Source organism: Protopterus annectens, chromosome 9.part0, assembly GCF_019279795.1.
Source record: "Protopterus annectens isolate FY-2018-M chromosome 9.part0, PAN1.0, whole genome shotgun sequence".
NCBI classification, from domain to species: Eukaryota; Metazoa; Chordata; order Ceratodontiformes; family Protopteridae; genus Protopterus; species Protopterus annectens.
The window spans coordinates 1,084,548,381-1,084,573,474 of NC_056743.1; the positions used below are offsets into that span (position 1 = coordinate 1,084,548,381).

Below are 25,094 nucleotides of genomic sequence, written 5' to 3' on the forward strand. Positions count from 1 at the left end.
CGTTTGGAGCCACCAGTTTAGGTCTGTTTTGCAAGTCTTTGTTATGAGAATCTCGTGTGTTAGAGGTAGTTGTTGAAATGACCATTGAGCAAACAGTAGCCATTGTAGAACTCTCATGTGCAGCCTTCCCAGGAGAAGTGCAATAAGGGAGGGTGACATGAGGCCCAACACCTTCAGTACTAGTTTTGCAGGAGATTTCCTTGACAAGAGTAGAAGACGTATGTGAGTCTGCAGTGATAATATCCTTTCTGGGGGAAGCCTCAGAATTAATTGACGTGTGTTTAACTCTGCTCCTATGAACAAGACATTTTGTGATGGCTGAAGTAAGGATTTTCCGAAATTTACGGAGATCCCTAGGTGAACACACAGTTGAAGAACATAGTCTCTGGCCTGCAGTAGTTGGCCAGGTGGTGGCTGAAAGGAGCCAGTCGTCCAGATACGGAAACACCTGGAATCCCTGGCGTCTCAAGTGAGACGCTACCACTGCCATGCATTTGGTGAAGACCCTGGGGGCTGAGGTCAGACCAAAGGGCGGGGCTGGAAATTGAAAGTGACTGGCTCCCAGCCGGGCGCAAATGATCTCTGGATGCTCTGGCCATTTTGATGTGGTAGTATGCATCCTCTAGATCTATTGAGCACATCCACTCGTCCTTCTGTAGAAATGGAAGGATCGATTGAAGCGTGTCCATTCGAACTTTTCTTTCTTGACGAAAGTATTGAGGTAACTCAGGTCTAGAATGGGCCTCCAGTCCCTTGTTTTTTTTGGAACTATAAAGAACCTTGAGTAAGTCCCGAATCCTTGCTGGTCCGCTGGGACTGGCTGGATGACTCTTTTTTCTAACAACTTTGAAATTTCTAAAGTTGCTGGCTCTCGCAGATGGGGCGGTACATCTGGGAGTCTTTTCTTTGGAATGGGATAGGATAGAAAGGGTATGGTGTAACCTCTGGTAACTACGCTTTTTACCCAATTGTCTGTAGTTATATCTTGCCAGGCCTGAGGGTAAAAAGCCAAGCGACCCCCGACTGCCTCCAGAGCAGGACAGTCGGGCCTCCTCTCAGGAGTGCTGGAAAGGTTTACCAGGGAGTGTATCCCTGTCACCTTGATGTTGCGGACCCCCTCTGCCGCCAGGGCGTCTTCCACCTCTGCCCCTCCTCTGCCTCTAGAGGGGCATCACCCTGTGTGCCGGAAAGACCCTTGATTTTGTTTCGAAACCACATTTTCCCACCGCGTTGCCCTTTGGGGTGCGGTCTGGTTGGGGTGGAAAACGGACTCCGACAGCAGACAGAGTCTTTCCCTCTTGTTCACACCGGGTAAGGGTCTCCTTTACCTTGGGGCCAAAAAGAGTGGCACCGTCAAATGGGGCGTTTGTAAAGGAAGACTTGAAGGCTTCCAAAGGAGCATAGGCGCATCCAGGATTGTCTCGAAGAGCAATCGCTGAAGCTGCTGCCCTACTCGAACCTTGGCTGCATAGGAAATCAGCCTCATGGACGAGTTAACAATCGATGTTAGGGTATTGAGTTGCGCTGTCACTTTCTCTGAGACAGCTGCATCTGTAGTACCCTGGAGGGTATCTCCCAACTCTTTGACTAGATCCCTCTGCAGGCGTGTAAAATGGGTCAAATAGTTCAGGGACCGCATGGAAAAAGCCGCTGAACTAAAAATGCGCTTCCCATATCTATCCATCGTCCTAGAATCTTTATTAGGCGGATGGACAGGCGAAGAAGACTCCGACATCTCCTTTTCGTGGCTGCAGCCACCACCATAGCGTCTACTGGAACTCCTTTAGTAAGGTAGGACTTATCCTGAGGTGCTGTGATGTACTTGTTCGGTTTCCTAGGAACAGGTTCCACTGTGTCAGGAGCCTCCACGCCTTGAGCAATAAGTTCCATTAGTTCGTCGAAGGGCGGAGTGACCCAGGAGGAGGAAGGGCAAGCACCAAATGCCTTCAGCAGAACTGACTCATCCTCAGAAGGGGGAAGGGACTGCCAGTCACCTCTCTGTTTCAGGATCTCCAAAATGTCTGAAAAAGAGACATCTTCTGAAGGTGACTTAGGGGACCCCTCTGACTCATCTAAGTCAGTATCAGATGTTATGGATTCCTGTGGAGAATCCAAGTGTCTCCTCTTACACAGTCTCTTCCTAGGGACTTCCTCGTGGGGAGCATCCGAAGAAGCCTCGGAGGAAGAGGGGCACCCTCCAGGGTGGCTGAGACACTGGTGCCTGACGCTTGGATGTGGCCGTGGGTGCAGATGAAGACAAAGGCCCTTTATGGGGAGGAGAAACTGCTTCCACTGATGTGGTTGTCTGGGTAGACAACACCTTCCTCATCAGGTCGAGCGCTCCCGGGTCCCGCATCGAAGAGTCTCCCGGCTCGAAGAAATGGGAAGAATCCCCGACACGGGCACGAAGGCATCGACCCGAGGGCGGAGCCGAATCGATCCGTGCGAGGCCCGAGGGAGAGTCGGAACCGACACGTCGGTTCGACTCGGCCCCGGAACCAAGAACAGACCGTCGGCTCCGAGACTCGGTACGGGTCCGGCGGAGTCGAGGTGAGGAACAGACCGAGAAAGGGCGGTTCTGGACCCGAGGGCTCCACAATCAGCAGATCAGCCTCTTCCGGCTCCAAAGACTGAATCGGTCTCGGAGGAGGAATGGATGGAGATACAGGAAGGCCTTCAAGTTTCGACACCAGCTGGGTGGAAACCGAAATAAGTTTAGAGAGGGCGAATGCTCCAGCAGCTTCTGCACCACACGATCCACATCGACATCCGAAAGTTTAGAGGAAGAACGGGTCGAAGGAACGAAGACGGAGCCGACCTCAATATGGCGAAGGAGGGAGCTCCATCACGGTTCCAAGACTCGAGGCTCAGGAACCGACACCAGTTGAACACTCGGCCCGAAGTCTGTGGAACCGGTGATCTAACCTTTGCAGAAGAGCTCGGAGCCGATGACTTGGGCTCCGATGTCTTCGATTCCTTAGAGGACTTCGATGCCTGGTCAGAAGCATCCAAAGCCTCTTGGAAAGCTGGTTTCAAAAGACCCCTGTCCATTAGTTTCCTGCGCCTATCTGTCATGACCCTCCCACTGAAAGAGTGACAGATGGAGCAATCCTCTTGTAAGTGGAGAGGGCCAAGGCAGTAGACACAGGAACTATGGTTGTCAGTGACCGACATTTTTTGGCCACACTGACAACGCTTGAAACCAGACTTTGCCTTCTCAGACATTGTAGGTAATAAACAATCCAGAAACAAATACACAGTCAAATCCGGGAAAAATAGTCACAATCAGGTAAATGTCACAATCAGGTAAATGTCAAATCCGGTATAAATTTGTCTCAATATATAGTATATGGAAAGGGTGTAGGCCCCGGTACAAAAATACCGATAAAAAGGTTAACGGTACCAATGAATTACGGAACCACAACACAATCACACAAGGTAATACTGACAATATCAAGTTAAATAGAATTCTCAATAAAATACAACAAAAAGTTATATCTTAGCTTAGAAAACCCTCGAGCTAGCTCCCAACGATGCGAATGCAGCAGCGGCAAACTAGATCTGAGGTAAAGGCAGAGGGGGATTGTGGGTATTAGATTGTCTCGAGCTTCTTCTCGATGCAGAGCTTGCAAGAGGCCGGCACGGAGCCGAGGATCGGCTCCGAACCCATGTGTAAGAACAAACGGCGAGATTGAACACTATCACATCTTGGCATTTCAGTGATCAGTCTTACCCAGGGGAACCAGTTTATTTAGTGTGAAAAACAGTCATTGACAGTACTTAGTGATGATCTACCACATTTCAGCAAACCAAGTGCAAAGCTCATCCAAATCACAGTTTACTGTTGGGTGGGGAAAGGGGACAATGACCACCTCACACCATGATCTATTTTGGCCTGTGTAGCCTGCCACTTTTCACCCTTTAATCTTACTGCTGTAATACTCATGGGTATCCAGTAAGAAGTACAGCGAGCAAGAGAGAGAGAGAGAGAGAGAAAAATTACTGCAGCATGCAGTTTAGTGAGCACAGCACATTTATTCACATAGTCACTCTCATATGTGTGAAATTCTTTGCCAGGCATCTTTGAGGAAGCCTGCTAAAGTGACTATTTTTTTTAAATGGAATTAAAATCCTGTCTGCTTCAGCACAGTTTTAGGAACATTATTTAAAGTGCTATTCCGAGAGTCATACCTAGATGGTGGCATTTTGTTAAATTATGTGCTGTGATGCATTTTTTTCTCTTATCATTCCTTATATATTTAGAACCATTGCCCAAATAAATTCACTTGTCACTATAGCTCTCAATTGTACAGATTTCCACAGAATGTCCAGATTTTTGCCTCGCATTTTTGGTCTGTTTTTCATAAAATTGTGGATTTCTGGTAAATCATTGGCAAGTCATTAATGATTGAAGTCAGAAAATAATGACAGACTTCATACCCTTCATAAAATTCATGTTAACACAATACCTGTTATTCTATTACCTTTTAAGTTTGTAAGAGCAATATTTAAAAAAAATGTCCCTAATTTTTGGGCCCTTGTTCCCCCCATTATTTACGGCTTTGTCCAGATTTCTTGCTCTAATAGGTTGAGAGGTATGCTTTTTACTGTAGGAACGGCATGGGATGCATCCCTGTATATGCACAGTGGTACGTCCATTAAGGTCTAAGATGACATCCCTTCTCTATCCCTCTGTGATGTCACTGCGGGTAAAGTTCAGTGATTACACACAGTGGCATGAACATATGGGAAAACACAAAGTTAAGGCAATAGATATTAGATAATATGGCCCAAATGTTTTACAATTGTGTATGCGTCACTTGCAGTGGTGCAAAACAGGTAAGTAATAAATGTCATCAAAACAGCTTAAGACCTAAAGTACATCAAACTATAAGTTTACTACGTGTGTTTCATTAGCTGCAGTACACTGGGGGGAGCTAACTGAACACGTGTTACATACGACAGTGCTTGTTTTACAATCTGACTGTGGTGGTGGTGCTGCGGTAGTGTTGTTGCCTCACAGTAAGACGTTGTCCTGTTCGATTCTCAGCTAGAGCGTCTTCTGTGTGGCGATATGCGTGAATAGTCGTACCTTCATTGAAGGTTGTGCATCAGGGCTGGCAACTCGGCACGTAAAAATCTACTGCCAATTATTAGCGGACCAGAGTTCCGCTGTGGCGACCCCTAACCAGGAAAAGCCGAAAGACACAACAACTTGTACAATGTTTGTTTCAATTAGTTTAATGATTTGTATTTCATGTATTAAATAATTTTCTGTTGGTCTCGGGAAAGATGAAAAGTATGCATATAGCTAGATCTCTGACTAGAGACAACCCTTATAAAACTACATTATAAAGAACTTTTGGGGGCTCGCACAGTTTAATAAAACAAAATATTGATTCATCAAAGTGAAATAACAGAACAGAAGATATATTACATTACGAAGCAATATGTAGTGTAAACTGTAATTATAAATTAAAATCTTAGTAAAAAATTCGGAGTGTGGTCCTGTTAATGCTATAAGCAAATATGTTGGTTAAAGAAGGAAGTGCTTACATTCTCTTGAAAATGCACCATTTATAATATAAGTGTATGGTAAAAATAACAGGTGCATGTGCTTTCAAAGAGACCGGTAACATCCTATTGTAATCCTAGTAGTTTCTCCTAAAGTGCAAAAGTCAAACTAATTTGCCACCCCTGTGAAAGACTGTTTTGATAATGGTTGTCTCTCACCTTCCAAACTTGTGTGGGGTGTAGTGGTACTCTGATGTTAGTGTATAGGAAGGTGGTGGGGGGAATGGTGTTACAGCACCCTGAAAGTTAGGGTTGGATGCAGTATGAAACAACACCAAGAAAGAAAAAAAAATCAAGCATTTACAATGCTTAATACTGAATTACACTAAAGACTGAATGTAGTGGCTAAAATGTGGGGTCAAAAATATTTATTTCTATTTGATAAACAGGTAAGTGGGCTGGTGTACTGACCTTTTCCACTGTCATCTGACAAAGTGGAAATGAAAATATTAATTCCTTGCCATTCTTCCAAACCTACTAAATGAACTGCTAGACAATGTGTGTTCAAAGAATTAACAAGTAAACTATGTAATATCAAAGGTGTCCAGACTCCAGCGTTAGTAATAATATACCAGGCTTATTACAGAGGTCTAGTAAAGAAGTCTTTCTCATCAGATCTTACTGTAGGTACTGATTTTGTGGTTCTTTGTTGCTTGCTCAATCTCAGCTGTTAGAAGAGGTGACAAGGCACATGTTATAAAATCAGGTCAGTGTCAAAGTACGAACCTAAGGATTATACTAACTGACTGAAGCACTATAGGAAGCGTTTAAGTGACACTCATTCTGTTCAAGAATGCATACCTAATATGGCTTTTTAGAAGATGATCACATTTAAGAAAGCAAAGCTTTACTTTCTGCTTTATTGTGTGATACCTTTAGAAATATTAGAAATACAACATTAGTTGGGTGATCCAGTCTATTTGCATTAATAGTTTGCTTAACCATAAGGAGTCTAATATTACTCAGCACTGGCTTCCACTATCACATCTTAAATCTCAAATATGAACTAGTTCAAAGAGAACTGTGAAATCAGTTATACAGTCAGTGATTCACTGCTAACAGTGCAAGGCATGACACACATTTGGCAATGACCTGGGAGAAATCATCTGGTTGAATGACTTGCTTGGAGTGACACAGCATAATAGTGGACTCTCTGAGACTCAAACATGGTCTGCAAGATGTAATCCATTCACATGTTGTTGCCTTTACCAGTAAACTGCACTGCCAGACATCTGTATAGACCTATCCATTAAATATTTGGGCAACAAAAAACACTGTCTCAGTATCATACCGCTAATCTAGTTTGTTAAGAGAAATTGACATAGTCCCACATGTGCTTAAACACCTGATCTGAAAATGTCTGGTTGTTGTAAAGCAGACAGCTAGAGAGACAGTTGTTTCTATTGTACCCAGTGACTCTGTCCAAAAGCATGACAAAATCTGTCTCGGTTTTGCAGAATATGGAGAATCATACATTATGAGAAAGGATGATGCAGTCTGCTCTCAAAGGAGAACAAAACAACCATGGGGAAGCCAATACCACATTCTGCCTTTCACGCATCAAGCTACCACTAACATAGTTATCTTTTGAGCTCTGTGATTTTACTATTGTTAGGGTCCAGGGGGGTGATATGTACCAGGCAAACTGAAAGATGGATCATCAAAAATACTCAGTATCATTTATAAGGTGATAGGGCTGACTAAACAGATATGAGTGATTTATATCTCAAATATGGGTTTGATTCCCACAATCTCCACTCATACATTTTCTGACTCAGAGCAGTCAATAAGCAGGTCAAGGCTCCTGTAGCATTCCTGAAAACATGCAGCTGCCACTAACAGGTCTTAAAAGATTCTACTAGAAGTCCATAAATTTCAATCAATAGAAAAGTGATATTTCTGTACAATACATCACAGTATTGTTTACAGAACGGTTTCATCTGATTTGACAGCTATATTCTAATTTTGTTTTAGCATCATGTAATGGAGATGGAAATTATATTCACACTAAAAGAAAAAAATGAAACAGAAAACTAAACCAATCTTGACAAAGAAAGAAATGCTTAGATTTGAACTTGCCAGTTTGTGTTGAAATTATACACGATATCTTGCTATTTGCGTAACAGATCATATTAAGCTATCACCCACTTGACAGAATATTCCATAGGCAGGATACCCAGGATCAAACTGCATTTTTATTACTACTATTTTCTGTCCATCTGGAAAGCCTCTCGGTATGATATATACACTTTCTCGCTGGTTTGCAAGCTCTGAATAATATTTACACACAAAGTCTCCCTAGGTGATGCTGCCTCTCATGTGTAAGTGTACAGAGTATCAGTATTATAGTTCCTTTTGGCACAGAAGACTTTACTTACTTAAGTCAGACAGAAATGTAAACACTGTATACATACTTACTCACACAAATATTAAAAAGCATGCACTTACGCAGCAAAAATGCAGTACATGATACTGCAGGGTGTACCAGTGTTAGGACCTACACGATGAAAATGTAAAACTCTTTGCCTAAACAGAGCTGACAAGTTTAGAAAAACAAGATACTTGTTTTACATTTTGAAAAAGTTTTTAGGTAAGTTAAATGCATACAAAATGATGTGGTACAACAAACAAGATTGCCATTATGAAGGTCATGCTCATAGGAAGATTTATGAGATTGTCAAATGAGAAGACAAAAGGTAAACCAACTTTACAATACTCTCTAGTTCTCTTTGGTTTCAGTTTCTTCATACATTTTTAACAACTTAAACAGATGATGAAGAACTTGAAATAGCATGAGTAGGAAGGGTGGCAGAAGTCAGTGAAGCAAGAGGTTTACAAACTAATACTGGAAAACAAATAGACTAGAGTTAGATTCCTGCTGGTGGAAGACACATAGGCTTATAACCACTCCAGATGGCCAAAGTGGGGCATTTCCTACTGAAACATAACATATGTGGGGCGGCCCAACCCCAATCAGTTAGTACAAAAATTAAACTCTCCACTGTAGAATGTTCATAATTTATATTGATTTATATCACAAGAAAGTGATTCAATTGATTATCAGTTTTCTTCAACAGTGACAGAAAAGTATTAGGGCATCTACCTTTTTTTTTTTTTTTTTTTTTTTTGCAGAACAAAACAGACCAAACCATAGAATAATTATACAACATAATTTTCAAACTAAAGGGTAGTTTTTTTTCCCAGTTTCACTGCACACACAATGACATATCCAGGTATTGTGCATAACCAAAAAGAGCATAAAATTTGTTTGGTGCATTTAGAAATGGTTCGAAATAATGTTGAACTGTGCAAGGTCTTCTATCTAACTTCTTACAGCACTGACCTGGAACAACAGGCTCTATTTTGAATTATACAGCATACAACCATGCACCATAGCAACAGAAAATAAAATCACACCTCTTAGCTGCAATGTGAAGAGTTCAGTTTCAGTATACTGTGTACTAAAAGTTTGAGGTGCTTTGCCCCCAAACAAAACACTATGCCTATAACTGACTCTGACATCCAGCAGAAGTACTACTCTACAAATATGTATGACTGTGTGTGTGTGTGTGTGTGTGTGTGTGTGTGTGTGCGTGCACTGCCAACACATATTCTTTGAAGACATGCTAATCAAAGTCACTTAAACCAAACTCAGTGTGGTTGGCCAGTTCCAAAGAGATGTTTATAAATTATGTGATGCTTGTCAAAAGAGACAGAGATCCACCACCTATATGCCTTATCGAACATTTTCAAAACAGTACATTATTTGTACTCCGAAACATAAACTCTACATTAATCAAGGCAAGCACACAAATGCACAAGCACAAATACAAACTGACAAGCATAAACAAACATGCACGCAGCAAAACCCAGAAGATGTACAAAACCTATATATGTATTTAACTACCCAAACATATGTAGAAGCATGATGAAAACCTACACATTTATACAAAAAAAATCACAGGCAAGCACCCAGATACTAGCCTTCTAACATAGTTCAGTTTTAGTTTTACAGCAACCTTTTAAAAATTCTGAAAACCTTTATGACTGAAGAAAACAACTGAGAGCATGACTGATTTCATATTTACTTACAAGAACATTTGATTTGCAAGGACACGAATGAGTAAATCCCATGTGCAAAGTTACAAAGAAACTGTGTACAATTTGGATTCTTGGGGGCAGGGCTTGGGACAGAGTAGCTATAAACTGATAAATATCAATGATCTGGGAAGCCATTATCTGCTGAGATTAAAATAAAGAAAGAATAACAACACTTTGCAAAGGCAGCTCTAAAATGAGTGACAATGGCAATATGATTGCTTATCTCTACAATAATAAATATAAAACCAGCTTACCAGTTTTGTCTGGCACTCTTTCTACTGCCACATAAAAATGGCTGAATCCTGCTATGTTTTTACAGCTATAACTTGATACATATATAATATCCATACATATGTACATATTCATGCATTACATGTAATAGATGTATGTGAATATGTATGTACTCTGCGTGTATGTATATATATATATATATATATATATATATATATTTACATACACATGTATTGTGCATGAACACACACACGCACCACAACAGCTATTTTTAGATGTAAATGCACATGCAAGCAAAAACATATATGAATGAATTATATGAAATTTACAATGTGAGAGGCCACTCACCTACAAATTTCCTTATGTAGTGCAGCTTCTCCTCTAAATCCTTGGAAGGCTACAGGTCCTAATAGTGCACAGATAGATGGCCTTAAATTATTCCACTAGCTAGGGACCCATCTGTTTCCTCAAAGGTTTCACAGTGGATCTTAGCACCTTCATCTTCAATTCTTCCTTGTATCATTCTTTCAGCTCTTTGCCTCTGTGCTGGTCTCAGATTCCTTGCAGTCTGCACACCATGATGTTTCGCTCCTTGCAGCTAGGTTGCTGTGTTTCTCCTGAAAATACAGATGACACTGTCATAATTGCATGCTTGTGATGCCATTCACTTTTTTCTCTCAGTCTCTCTCTGCAGGCATTTGTCCTTCCCCTTCATCTAATAATCAGTGTCATCAAGACACAGCATTAGACCCTTTGTTATTTGATCAGTTATGATTTAAAATGCTTTCCATTTCTCTGGCATTCAACATTCAAATATCCTAGCCTTAACAGCAATGTACTGCAGTGTTACCTTCCGAGCTTACCATTTTTTTCTTCCCCTCCCCCTGCCCTTTTTTTAATCAATCTGTCCCCACCTCCTTTCCCTGGGAGCTAGCCAATGAGCTGTCAATAAATGCTGAGATTTTTTTTCTTCCTTTGCCTTACTGCAGGTAGCAGCCCTGTCCCCAGTGTGCAGTGATGCTGATGTCACTGGAAAAGAACGCAAGAATGAAGGTGAATTGTGTGCCTTACCTCTGTCCAGAGCCCTCCTCTGATCTCACCCTTCTGAACAGCTAAACAGATTGAGAGAGATTAAAGATTTAACGGAACTTATTGGAGACCTGGAAATGAGGTGATATTGATTTGAAAGGGAGGAGTGGGGGTGTGAATGCTGAGATAATAAAGCTGCCACATTCTCTTCCATAACAGAAGATATGATGAAATCTCTTTAATGAGTTTAACCCTTTTCATCTCACAGCAGTAATTTTTTTTTTCAAAGCCCTCTTCAGTACAGTAACAGAAAATGTACCTATGGCAACCAGTACTACTTTACTCCACTTAGCCAACACATGCACATGCACAGCTTTTAATCATAAAGAAATGTTGACAATAAAATGGAGTAGTAGAAATTATTCTAATCATGACAATGGCAAAATAACATTTAGGAGCAAAACTGTCTAATTCGAACGTCAGCTTTCAGAACGTAGCACACTCTTCTTCTTTCCCCAAGTTCAGCACCCAACTTCAGACAGTGCATGCTTTTGGAAAGCACACCTTTTCAATACTGTAATCAGAAAATTCCTTTTACACAAACAAGAATTCTGAAAAAATTAATAAGATACATAACCATAAAGTAGAGGGTTAACACTTTTTCAAATGCCTTGAATGGGGCATTTAATTCTGAAATACTATATACATGAGAAATTTTGCAGGAGGTCCTGAATCGGTGAAAAAGAAATATTGTCACTTTGTCATTTTATTACTAAAATACATAGCTGTGTAGAATTTTATTGTTTATTTTGTTTATATCATTTTGTAGAATTTTAAGCTATTTCACATATAGTATTGTGGTCTTCTACAATATTAAGAAGATGTCAGAAAATTATTTTCTCACAAAATATAAGGACATTTGCCATTTTTCTTGTTTTTTTCCACCCACACAGAACACGAGCACTCAATAACGAGTGTTATGCGAAAACAGAAAGGTGCTAACCCTAATAACTACAATAAATATGCTGGTTCTTTTTAAGATTTAGCATACTTAACTTCATGAAATACATAATATAAAAAAATGTACTCAGTGGCATACCTGGTATATGCCTGGCTATGTACCCTTGTGAGGAATGGAGGAAAGGATGCTTACTGATGAGGATCAGTCTCAACTTAAGGTTGCAGAGCATACATTATCTGTTGTTTTGCTGCCATCTGCAGAGCAAAATACAGAAGTGCAATCAGAGCAGCTCATGGTGACAGGAAATTAATTTTATGAAATATTGCTTACACTTGCAATTAGAAACATAAGCATCTGGCACATAAGTACATCCAATTCATATGAAATGACTGCAGGACTTTAGTCAGAGTGGAGAGGAAGACACATCTTCCACTATCCATAAAAGGCATGTAGTTGAGTGGCACTGTGTGTTTCTGCCACTTGTAGGGAAAGCTGGTATTCAAGCCAATAACTTTTCACTAGTTTACACTGCTTGACTAAAGTATTAAAACAAAATGTTACAGTCATAGCAAAGGAATGGGGAAATGACATACAAGTATTTAATGATCACCTGAAGTTTGACATGTCAGATGCAACGCATACCCAAAAGACATACATATTTATCAAGTATACTATAGTAAGAACATGCATGTATGTTCCAGCTTATTTGCATAACTGAGAAGTACCAAGTTGTGTAGACATATTTTAGTAAAAATGTATAAGATCTTGCTATCTCTCACTCACAGCACACATGCATACACACACACAAATATCAAGGTTCTTCACTCATCTAATTGTTACATTTATTATTTTTCCTGAGGATAGTAAGTCAGTTACAGCACTGTAGCATTTCCCCTATTCCCCAAACACATAGTGCCTATGACCGCTTTACCTTATACAGAAGTCCTAGCTCTCATCTGCTTCTTTTGGACATCTTGTCACTTTTTCCACATATATCACTCTCCTTCTGGAAAGAATAATTTTCAGGTGCACTTTGCTAGGTCTAGGGGAAGAATAGTGGTGTTCAGTCTAAACTGGCTGCAGGGTACACAGCAGCAGGGTCAGAAGTGATCAAATGAATAAACAGAAAGGATCATTATCACTGTTCACCAATCAGAGGGTTAGACTATTTTTTTTTACTTTACTACATTATGACACATATACTCTTCTGCTGCTCACAGGTGCAGGACATCTGCTAATGCTATCCTCCCTTTACCACCTTAAAATCTTTGGGATCTAGCAGAGTTGGTCAGCTTTGTGCCAACTGATTCTTCTGCACCCACCAGAAATACACAAAGATCAAGAATGAGATGTCTGTAAGAAATCAGACTCTTTTCTTCCAGAGCCATAACCATCTTATCTGGCACTCAGTGCCACTCCTCAATCTGCTGCCCCTTAACACTAAGTTGAGGAGCCAAGAAACATGTCCATTCTGTGCACTCCTCCCTTCTCTCCTAGGGTGGAGTGCCAAGTCATCTGAGGAGCAACTTGTACAGGATTTCATTTCCGTATGGAAATGAGTATCAGCACTGAGCTGCTACTGACTGATCAGATCTGACAATCATGCTCCCTAACACTTTGCGCCTGGGAAGGCCACCCCTTAACCCAACATAGCCACACTTCTGTTTTGTTCTTTACTTGGCTCTCAATGACCCAAGTTATTCTTAACCTTAGAATGACAGCATCAGAAAAAGTGCTATTAGCTGCAACAGTGATATGGAGGGAGAAAGCTCCGACTATGGCCCTGGCTGCATTCAGTTAGTGGCTTGAATGCTTAGCCAAACAATCAAGGAAGATGGGTGTGTCCATCCTGGGAGGAGGGCATGCTATCAGGTGGACTTTTGTTGTTGATCCTTTGTGAGGACTAGGGTTGCACAAGAAGTGTCTTGGGGGGTGGTAAGGATTTGGCTGAGCTACATGCACAAATGTTGACAATATGCTGTGAAGCCCATTACACACCATCCTATTTGATGGCAAGAATGTGTGCAGAGGTGGGCATTAGGCCGCAAAATGGAAAGCACTCCCTCAGCTGCAGTATAATGCTGCCCTAGGCTGCCTTAATCTTCTCACTGGCTCAAACACGGTTAGAATCATTCTAAGGGAGGTCAAGTTAGGTTTGGTAGACCTGGTGGACAAGTAGATGCACTTGAAGTAGGTGATGGTCAGCTGTAAAGGAGTCAACATTGAGGAAGAAAAAATAAAGTACAGTTGTGTAAGTAGAACTTACCATAAAAGTAGCTGCTTGAATTGTCACTGCTGCAGCAGCCTTAGCTACATGGGTTACATCCTGCCAAAGATATCACAGCTGGTCAGCTTCCAAAGCTTCAGGGCACATTCCACATGGCCAAACTGTCAAGCAGCTTGAGCTGAGCTGACTAAAAGATGAGTTTGGGCGAAAAGGCCTTCAGAGCTTTCCTGCCAGCAGAGTGGGAGGCTGAGCCCTGAAAGGACAATGCTAAGAACAACAAAAAATAAATATCCACACCTTGGCATAAAAAACACACCAAAAACAAGGGGGTGGAGTAAGGGAGGGCAGTGATCATTCAAACATCTAATGTTATGGTAAGTTCAACTTACACAACTGCACTATGTTCTGGACCTAGAGAAGGAATCAAGCTTAGTGTTTTGTAAAAGTATGTACAGAGGACCAAGCAACAGTTTCTAGAATACTTCTAGAATCCAACCATTTCTAAAATGCCATAGATGAAGCCAAGGCCCTGATAGGGTGGACTTTGACCCTGCCTGGAATAGATTTGTTATTGGGAATATAACAAAGGGTAATAGCCTTAGACAACCATTTAGAAAAAATCTGTTTGAAGCAGTTTCTCCCTTCTTCGTACCCTTTCAAGAAATGAACAATTGATGCAAAGATCTGAAAGATTTAGTTCTGTCAAATTAGTACCTGATTTGTCTGTGGGTATCCAAGGCATAGAGTATATCCTTTCTCCCTGATTTTTAAGTTCAGTAAAGAAAACTGGAAGATGGATAGCTTGTCTTAAAGTAAACTCAGATACCACTTTAGGAGTAAAAGGAGTAGTTTTCAAAAACCCAGTCCCTATGGAAAATAAGATAGGGGGTGACACACCATAAGTGTTTGCAACTCAGAAACCCTTCTTGAAGAGGTGAAAGCAGCCATTAAAACTATTTTCCATGTTAAAGGCCTCAAGTCAGCCAGATTAGCTGGTTCAAATGGAGAAGTGTTAGTTTCTCGGACTCAAAATAAACATCCACAGGAAGGGCACCAATTTTCTTGAAGGCCCGTAATGCAAAAACCCCTTTCAAGTACATTTTGACATAAGACTGCATTGAAAGAGGAGGAGCCATAGGCACACATGCTAAATGAACCTTGACAGAGGAATAAGAAAGGCCATAAGATAGTAACTCGCACAAATATTTTAAAACCAGAGAACAATTAGCCATGAATGGGTGCTGGCTGTGTTAGCACCAACTAGAAAACCTTTTTCCAATTGCTAATATAGGATTTTCTAATAACAGACTTTCTTGCCTTCTTAAGTACCTACTGCACATCCCCAGCAAACAGGTGCCTAAAACGAATTAAGACCCTGTCATCCAGGCAGTCAACTGAAGATGATTGATGTTGGGGTGTATGAAATACCCCTGTTCTTGTGTGAGTAGATCCAGTCTGTGAGAACACTTGTGGTAATTGCCCCTGGCCATTTGCAGAAGAAAGAAAAATCATGCTGCCTGTGCCAGAAGAGAGTCACCACGATGATCTTGGTGCATTCCTTCTGAATCCTCAGAAGTAACCTGGATATTAGTGGAAAGGGTAGAAAAATTCAAGAACATTCCTGTCCAAGGAAAAGAAAAGGCATCTGTCTGCCAGGCCTTCCTGCTTGGAGTGCTGGTATGGAATCTTGCCAGTTGATTGTTTGGAGAGGAGGCAAAAACATCTACTTGAGGAACTCCCCACAGATGGCTCAAATCTTGGAAGATCCCCTGATCTACTTTCCATTTGTGAGGGTCTGCCTTGGTCCTCTTCAGCTTGTCTGACACAGTTTTGCTCCAACAGAATGTAGGTTGCCTGTAGAGTCAGACTGAGCTGGGAAGCTATACCCCAAGCTAACATGCTTAGTCTGCAAAGGGGGTATGACCTGGTTCTCCCTTGCTTGTTGATGTACTACACGAGTGTGGCATTGTTTGCACTGACTTGAAGAAGTCCTGGAGACCAAAGAGTGTTCAAAGAGTTGAGTGCCTTGATCAAGGCAAGCATTTCCTTGAAATGTATGTGCTTGTGTCTGTCCTTTTTATTTTTTTAAACACCTTTATTGAAAACTCACTTGTGACACAGGTAAACTTACATTTGTATAAATATTATTAAACCATATTAACAAGTTCAATTTTACATGTAAACATTGCATATATTTTTGTATATTCCATAATCTAGGCCTCATTACATAAATGGTTCAATTCCTGCCCTCTCTTAAACTGCATTCCTCCTACAAAATATTTTTTGCATGTATTGTTCCCATGATTTCCATTTTTTTCAATATAATTTACTCCTTCCCTTACCTAAAGATCCCACCTCCAATTCCTTTATCTCTTTTACAATATTCACTACTTCAAGTATAGATGGTTATGACTTTGATTTCTATTTTCTAGTAATTACTTTTTGAGAGCCACCAGAATTAACTTAACAAGGACTTAGTATGTCTAGGCAATTCAGATCTCATATCCCAGCTCAAAAAAATAATTTCTTTAGTTATACTCATTTGCTCGCCCAGCACTCCTGACAAAGTACTCTGTAGGGATTTTTTAAAGACAGCCAATTCGTTACACTCCCAAAACATACGTTTCCAGTTACCTCTTTCTTCCCCATCACACCTCCAACATCTGCCATCTACCTGAGGAAAAATTCGTTGGGGTCTACTTGAGGTATACAAGCATCTACGCAAACACTTCCAGGCAAAAATCTTAAACCCTCTAGACTTTGTTGCATATTTGGAAGCATACATGTGGCCCTCCCATTGTTTCTTTATGAATTGCATATCTAATCTCTCTTCCCAATCTTTTCTGACGTCTGATTGATTCCTATAGTTATTGTTGCAATATTTTACATGCCCTACTAATTATCCCTTTTTAACAGCAGCTTCTGTTCTACACAATTAAAAACTCAATCAGTGCAGGTCTTTCATTTGGGATTCCCTTACCTCTTTGTCTTTGTCTATACTCTGATATCAATCCTTGACAGAGAAGGCAGTCAGTAGCCTGCAGTCCAAATGACTTCCTAGTCTCTTCCCATTCTACTACTTCTCCTTCTGTAGATATTTGGTCCCAATACCTTTGTTCTTTTGCCAGCTTCCTTCAGTAAATTCCAGCCCCATCTTGTCTATTCTCTGCACCCCTAACTGCAGTCATCCCTATCAGAAGAATTTCCTTTCTCCATTCCTGTGTTGGTTTAGTTCTTAGTATACTTTCTGCTACTTTATGAATATAATATTCTGTATGACTGTTGTTTTCCTCCTTAAGGATCTACCTCCAAAAATCCCACACTTTCTTTATTTCTTGAATTTCCCTACTACTTCATTATCACTCTTTTCTACATTGAATTGTAGCTTTCTGTTTGTGTTATGTATAAGAGCCTTAATGTGTAGCTCTAAAATATCCCTTCAAATCAGGTAATCCTAATCCTCCTTGTTTTGTTGGAAGGATCAACTTATCCCACTTGAATCTTGCCCACTTTCCCTCCCAAATAAAATCCCACAACTCTTTATTAATTACTGCCCACAAGTTCTCTTCTTGTTGATAGAAATATGCATGATGTGTATAATACTAAAGGGACTACAAAAATGTTTACTGCTTGTGTCTTGCTATCCATATCTATAGGCAAGAGCTTCCAGTTCCTCAGCTTTTGCATTATCTTTTGTTTAGTCTCTTCTCACATATCCTTAGCTACATAACCAAATCCTTTTTAATCCATACTCCTAAATACTTTGTTTTATCATGTCCTTATAAATATGGCTTTTACTGGAATATTCCATGTATGGGTTTGTAGTTTATAGCTATAACCTTTGTTTTATCTTCATTAATTTTATATCCCACAAAAAACAAGAACTGTCTCAGAATATAACGCAAAACTGAGATGTCATTTTCTGGTTTCACCAGGTACAAAATAACATCATTTGCAAATAGTCAACTTTTCTAGAAAACGCCAATGCTTCCATTGCCCTACTCATAAAATCCCAGCTTACTCTGTTGAATGCTTTTTCTACTTCAAGACCCACCAATAACAATATTTTCTTACATTCTGTGTCCCTCTGGATCTCCACTGTTCTATTAATGTTGTCAAATGTTTGCCTCCCCTCCACAAAACCACATTTGTCCATATTGATTTGGCATTACCTTTGCACTCCTTTAACCATTATGGACATAAACACTTTATAATCATGGTTTAGTATTGAAATGAGCCTATGTGAAGCCGGATCAGATAGGTCTTCAGTGTCTTTAGGTATTACAGGTACCACGGCTTTTTCCCAAGATGTTGGTGACTTCCCTCTTTTTAAAATACTGTTAAATAAAACCATCCAGATCTTTATCACTTTCTTCCTACCTATCTTCCAAACTTTGACTGGAATACTATCTATTCCTAGAGACTTTCCTGCAGATTCTTTATACATCACCATTTTTATCTCATCTTCTCCTATCTTAACTTTTAGTTGTTGAGCTTCATCTCCCTCTAACTTTGGCATGTTTAGGTCTTCCATAAATATTTCCACTTGTGCTTTCTCTTCATTTCATCACCTCTCTGCTTTATACAAATTTTCATAACATTTCTGAAATATCTCTAATACCTCTACAGGATCTCTGGTTATTTTTCTTGTTATAGGCTCCCTAAGTTTGGCAACAACTCTTTCTACTTTCTGTTGCCTAGGCTATTGTGCCAAAAGTTTTTGTGCTCTGGGGTTATCAAAAACAGCTGCTTAACAGCAATCTTTCTAAACTCATGCATATTATCCAGGCACTACCTTATTTTCTCTTTAGTACTCTGCAGTTGTGCATCCTCTTGTTCTGTGAGAATTCTCTTATTTTGTAATGCTTTTACCTTTGTCAGCCCCTCCAGATAATTCTTATTACTTCTTAACCAGATCTCTTTTTATTTCCATCTTATTTTTAAACTCCACTTTTATTTTATCCCACTTACTAGCCATAACCTCAAGAGTACTTTGTTATCTTCCCTAATAACTCCCAGATAATTTTCACTATCCATTCTTTAAATTCCTCTTTTTTAACTAGTAGGTGGGGAAGCACCAGTGTCTTATCTTTACTTTATTACCCTGCATTTTCATCTTCGGAATTATTGGCGCATGATCTGAAATAGTTACTGGATGTGTATCAAAGTTCTCAATTAAATGGACATGTTCTTGTGAAATATAATTTCTATCAAATCTAGCCCAGTTATTGTACTTTGTGAAATAATTTGTAAATTCTCTCCAAGTTCCTGCTACTGAATTCACATCTTTCATACAATATTTTCATAAATTTGCATATAAATCCACCCCTTTGTTATATTTCACTTCTAGCCCCCCCCCCCAACACATCCTCAATGTTGCAAATCAAATTCTAGTCCAAACCTATTGCTCTGATTATTTCTCTCAATTTTTAAAGCTGCAAAATAGCAGTTTAAGGTGGAATATAAATACATGAAAATGTAATCCTCATCCCTTGCTAGTAGCCCCTCAGTACTACAAATCTGCCATTATCTTTTTTCCCCTTTCCATCATTACTGGAGCTCCTCTAGCAATTACTATAAGGACTCATTTTTCCTTTGTCCCTGATATTCTGCAGAACATCTATCTGGAAATCCTTTATCAAATCCACAGGCTCAGTTTTTTCCAAATGTGTCTCCAGTAGCATTTCTATTTGCATTCTGCATTTCTTGATATAATTAAATATTCTTTCCTTTTAGTCAATACCTGTGAGACCATTCACATTTTAAGATAAAGTGTCACAATTATGGTATTCCCACCTATTACATATACCAGCTTTTTTAACTGTCTAATTCTAGCTTTTGTGACACATGCACCCATAAATGTTTGGCAGGATAATCCTTCACACAGTTTTTTTCTTACCATCAACATTGGAACCAATGTCTCATTTTAAAAGACACTGTTTTAATAAAATCCCACAAAAATGCCATCAGAACACCTCTATAACCTTTTCAACTTAATCCAAACACATGTAACTATGTACATCTTCAAATAATGAAGTTTAACCCTCCTGACAGGAACATTTGTGCTAAACAGACAGCTGCTAACACAAACCGTAGTTACCCTGAAACTGAGGTTACCCATGATAAGACACATGTTATTTCTTGTGCTTCTGCTTACACTAATTGGTGACTGTTCTTTTTCTATCCTTATTCATCCTCTCCCAGATTTGAAAACTACTTGCATAATTTCAGAAATCATTAACTTTTAGCCCTAAAGATACCAATGTTCTTTTATTGCCCTATTATCAGCTTGCCTCCATAGTAAAGTAAGAGAAAAAGAATGTATTCCTCTGTTGCAGCCTGTAAGACAAATTTAAACATGTATTGCTAAAGAAAAACTTTTTATTATATTCAGTGTTCTTGTATTTACTTGTTTCCACTTAAATTTTATTAGATTTAGCCAAGGGTCTTAATCTAGATATTTACCTATGCAAAAGTAAGAGAAAATGTATCAGCTCTACATATATGATGATCTGTAGAATTTTACACCCCACTTCCCTCCTCATCAACCCAAGATCACTGCCTATTAACTTAAACATGCATTTGTCTAGCTTTTCATCCATTTTTTGCACTGTAATGCCTACATTTCTTAATACCAAAAAAGAAGAAAGAAAGAAAAAAGAAGAGAAGAGAAAGAAAAACAGGCATCTGTTTACTGAAATAACTTTATCACATACAAGAACAACTAAAAATACTTTACTATAAAATATGCAACTTTCATAGTGAAAAGCTTCATAGTAACACCATTAAAAAAATAAATTGTTTTATTTACAGTTACCTTTTTCCTTCCTTGTTCCCTCCCCTCACAGTCCTTCCAAACAAATATGAAGTAAGGCAAATGCCTTTCAGTTCCTCCAAAGTTTAACAAAGTCAACAAATGCCCACTCTTTCTACTTCTCAGTCTCACATTTATTCACTAATTTCCATGTTGCTGGTCTACTTCCCCTTCATCTCCATCTCCCATCTCCAGATTCTGGTTCAATTCCACGGTGCTCCTGATTCTTCTGATCAGTTCCTGTTCTTTTCTCTGTCTCTTAAGCATTTCCATTTGAATACTGGAAAACGTTTCACTGACAGTTTGTCTCTGTGCTTTATTATCAGAAATTATCAGAAGAATGAGAAGCAGAGTCCCCTTTTGCTTGATGGTTCATTTTTTGTTGGACAAACTTTTCCTCCTCAGCCTGTTCTGCATCAAAAAATAACTTTGACCCTCCAGGAAAAATATTTTGAAGACATCTGGATACATCAGTGTGAATCTCAAACCTGCATCTCAACAATCCCCGATTACTGGAATAAACTTGTTTCTCTTCTGCCTGGTATACAATGAATAATCATTTTCCACACTTTACTGTCCCCCAACTTTTAATACTTTGCCCTTTTGCCACAGTTTTGTCAGGATTAACTCTCACTGCTGGTAGGTTTGCATTTTTACTAATAAAGGTCTTGGCTGCTTTCTCATGTCCATATTTGGAAAATGCACCGTGTGCCCTTTCAATTAACCATTCATGTTGTGGAATAACCAGCTGCTTATTTATGCCTTCATAAAATCAATATGGTCTGCTTGACACTAAAGAAAATCTCATATTTCCCCTATGTGATCTGTCTCCAGTTCTACCATTTTTGAAACATCTCTTCTTAAGCAGTCTCATACTCACTCAGCCTTTTCTTCACTTTGACCTCTGATTTTTGCAATTTATCAGGCCAACTGAATATCTGGTTAAAGCTTCTTCCATTTTTTTCAGGCCTTTTGTTATTTGAGTTAATGTACTACTACAGTGTTTCATTTATTTTAATCAGCTATTATTACATTTGACTTATTTTTTCCAGTGGATTACTGGAAGCAGTATCTTGCACCAAAGCTGGAGCTTGAACTGCTTTTTGCTGAACAGCTGCAAATATTCTTCCCAGTCAGTGTTTTCTCTTTAACTTTTCTAGTTGATTTTCTTTTATATTCTTTTAGTTTCTTCTTTGTAGGCTTCCATGCAGTGTATTTACTGGCTTGGCTGCAGTTTCCCAGTTAAAACTTCTCCCCAAGCAAAGTCCGAAGCATTTGTGATGACTGACTGTTTTGGAGTGGGGGCGGGAGAAGGGGAGACCTGGATTTAAGGATATCTGTTATATCCACCAAAAGATTTCTCTTCCGATAAACCCCAGCACTGGGAATTGAAAAGATAAAGGGTTTTGATGCTGGGACCAAAAAGATTTCACATACCATTATATCTTTCTTATGTGCAGTCTAGCCAGGAATATCTTGAGAATTATAGATGCCATGTGACCCAAAATCCTGAGGCATTCCATCACTGTGATTGAAGTCTGAGTGGAAACCCTTAGAAATATATCTAAATAAATAAATATCTTTTTTTTTTCCTGTGAAAGAAAAGATCTTTGAACTGAGGTGTCTAGTTGGCATCTTTCTGAATTTGGGGAATATCACAAACAGGTTTAGGAATGAAAGACCCAGAACTGGTCTCCAAGTATTTTCTTTCTTTGGTATTAGGAATATCCTTGAACAAAAATCCTTCCCCACCTGGGAAGGAGGAACTGGTTCCACCATTCCTTGGGACAGCATATGATGATGAACAGGTGAAAACAAAACAGTCTGATCTGGAGGATGGCAAATGACTCCCTGGAAAGGAGTAATTTCCTCACATTGCCATCTGTAACCTTGATGAATGACTTTCAGAACCCATTTGTTTGAAACAATTTGTTAAAGAAAAAAATGGAGATTAAGACTTTCTGAAAGAAAAAGGGGCCAGAGTGGGAGGGGGTCACAAAGTCTTGAACATTCACTCAAACTTGTTGGACTGTTTTTGGTTTGGGGAGGTTGAGAACCACCTTGCCATTTCTTCTTGCATATCTGTTTATCTGAATTTTTTTGATATTGTTTATTCTTTTTTTTTTTTTTGCCAAAATTGGATGAAGAAATAGAAAATACATTGAACAACTGGGAAAAGGAGGGCTGAAAAATCTTAGTGATCCCTGGATCAGCTTGCCCCTTTCATCATACTTTCTTATCACCACTGCAGCAGAGGAGCCAAAAACTAAATCTCTATCCAGGGAGAATTTAAAATCTCATTTTTAACATAATCTGGAAATTCTGAGAATGCAGTCAAGTAAACCTCCTTAAAACAGTATCAGTGGCCATAACCCTGGAAGAAGTATCAGCAGAGTCAATCGCACACACTGCAAACAATGGGTAGTGATGTGCAATAGAATAAACTAAGTTATTTAAAGCAGACTTTTCCTCACAAGAACTGCAGATAAAACTTTCATCACACTTTTGTAACTTTTATAACTTGTCAGAACTGACCTTAACATACAAGCTTGATAATTCAAAATTTTGAAAATCAAAACTACAGAAGTATACACTTTCCCCCATACCTATCAATAATTTTCCCATCTTTATCAGAAAGAGTTATTAACTAAGTGCCTAGCAACAGTGGGTCAACTAAAGCTATAGCTTCTGGATCAGGTTTGTTAATAGTATATAACATTTTAAAAGAATGAGTTACTTTATACATCCTATCTGCCTTTTCATGAGTAGCTGGCTAACTATCAGGGAAAATAGCAGGCAGTAATACACACACATCCTCTAAAGCAGACAGAACAGGAGGAATGGGTGTGGGTTCTGGAAAATCCTTTTGTAACAACTCATAGTACTTTCTGAGGGATTGAGAAACCTCACTGTTCTCCTATTGAAAACAATGGGACATACTAGCAATAGTCTTAGAGAAAGAGAATCCCTTACAGGAAGAATCAGACACTGAGCTCTCTTCTGAGTCTGAATCAGAAATCTTAGGGAAATGTATACATCCCTGCAGATTCAGAATCTTGAAACTTTTCAGGAAAATACGAATTCCTCTTTCTTTTACCAGAAACGACTTTACAAGAAAGATCAACAGTGGGAATTAAACCCTGAGACAGATGAAGTAAACTACTGATATCTAAAGAAAAATAGGGCCAACCATATTACTAAAGGCAGCAGCTGCTTCCCTAGTGATGGGCACAGCATTCTGATACAACAGGGAAATCCAGGACCAACAAGGGTGGTTCTCCCTTGCCTACTGAGGGGACCCAACAGCTGCAGAGGATGTGGCTAACCCCCAGTTCATAGTGACTGTAGGTGCTACACCAAAGGGATCCGGGGTAAAAGATGAATGGTCAGAGGTACAAATGGCCATAGCAGAATGACCCACCCACGGCAAAGCCTGTTTGCATAACTTTTCTTTTTGTGGCTGAAAGATGTGACTGTGGGACAAGCAGTCTGTTCCATACAGGGCTGCCAGATGTCCCTATTTGGGCGGGACTGTCCCGAGATCAGCAGCCTGATCCCGAGTCCCGCCCTGCCGGTTTAAATCCTGGGCAGCCTCCGCTTTGTTTTTTTTTTTGTTTTTTTTGATTGGCCCGTATACCGGCATACGGGCCAATCAAAAATCGCTAAACACAGAGCTTCTTGTGTTTAATGCAGAAGTTCCGCATTAAATGAAGCTCCATGTTTAGCGATTTTTGATTGGCCCATATGCCGGTATGCGGGCCAATCAAAACATTGCAAAACAGAGCTACTTCTGTTTAATGTGGAACATCACAGTTCTGCATTAAACAGAAGTAGCTCTGTTTTGATTGGCCTGTATACCGGCATACGGGCCAATCAAAACATCGCAAAACAGAGCTACTTCTGTTTAATGCGGAACATTGCAGTTCCGCATTAAACAGAAGTAGCTCCGTGTTTAGCGATTTTTGATTGGCCCGTATACCGGTATATGGGCCAATCAAAACATCGCAAAACAGAGCTACTTCTGTGTACTGCGGAACTGCGATGTTTCGCATTAAACAGAAGTAGGTCTGTGTTTATTTATTTTTGATTTTTTTTTTAGTCTTCACTTACAGTGAAAGACCTTTTTTTTTTTTTAGTCCCTACCTGGCCAGTCGGAA

General features: G+C 39.6%; 1 protein-coding gene across 5 annotated transcripts in view; it reads right to left on the bottom strand.

The window, feature by feature from the left end:
• MAP3K12 (mitogen-activated protein kinase kinase kinase 12) overlaps nt 1-25,094 on the bottom strand; it is a 1,100,073-nt gene that overhangs the window by 582,497 nt on the left and 492,482 nt on the right. For 2 of the 5 annotated variants that reach the window (XM_044083918.1, XM_044083919.1), the window contains one exon: nt 10,255-10,523. The gene's annotated coding sequence lies outside the window, so the exon portion shown is untranslated. Of the gene's footprint in view, nt 1-10,254; nt 10,771-10,977; nt 11,039-12,034; nt 12,127-25,094 lie in introns of those variants that run through there. The other 3 variants (XM_044083920.1, XM_044083922.1, XM_044083923.1) reach the window with 3 other exon arrangements.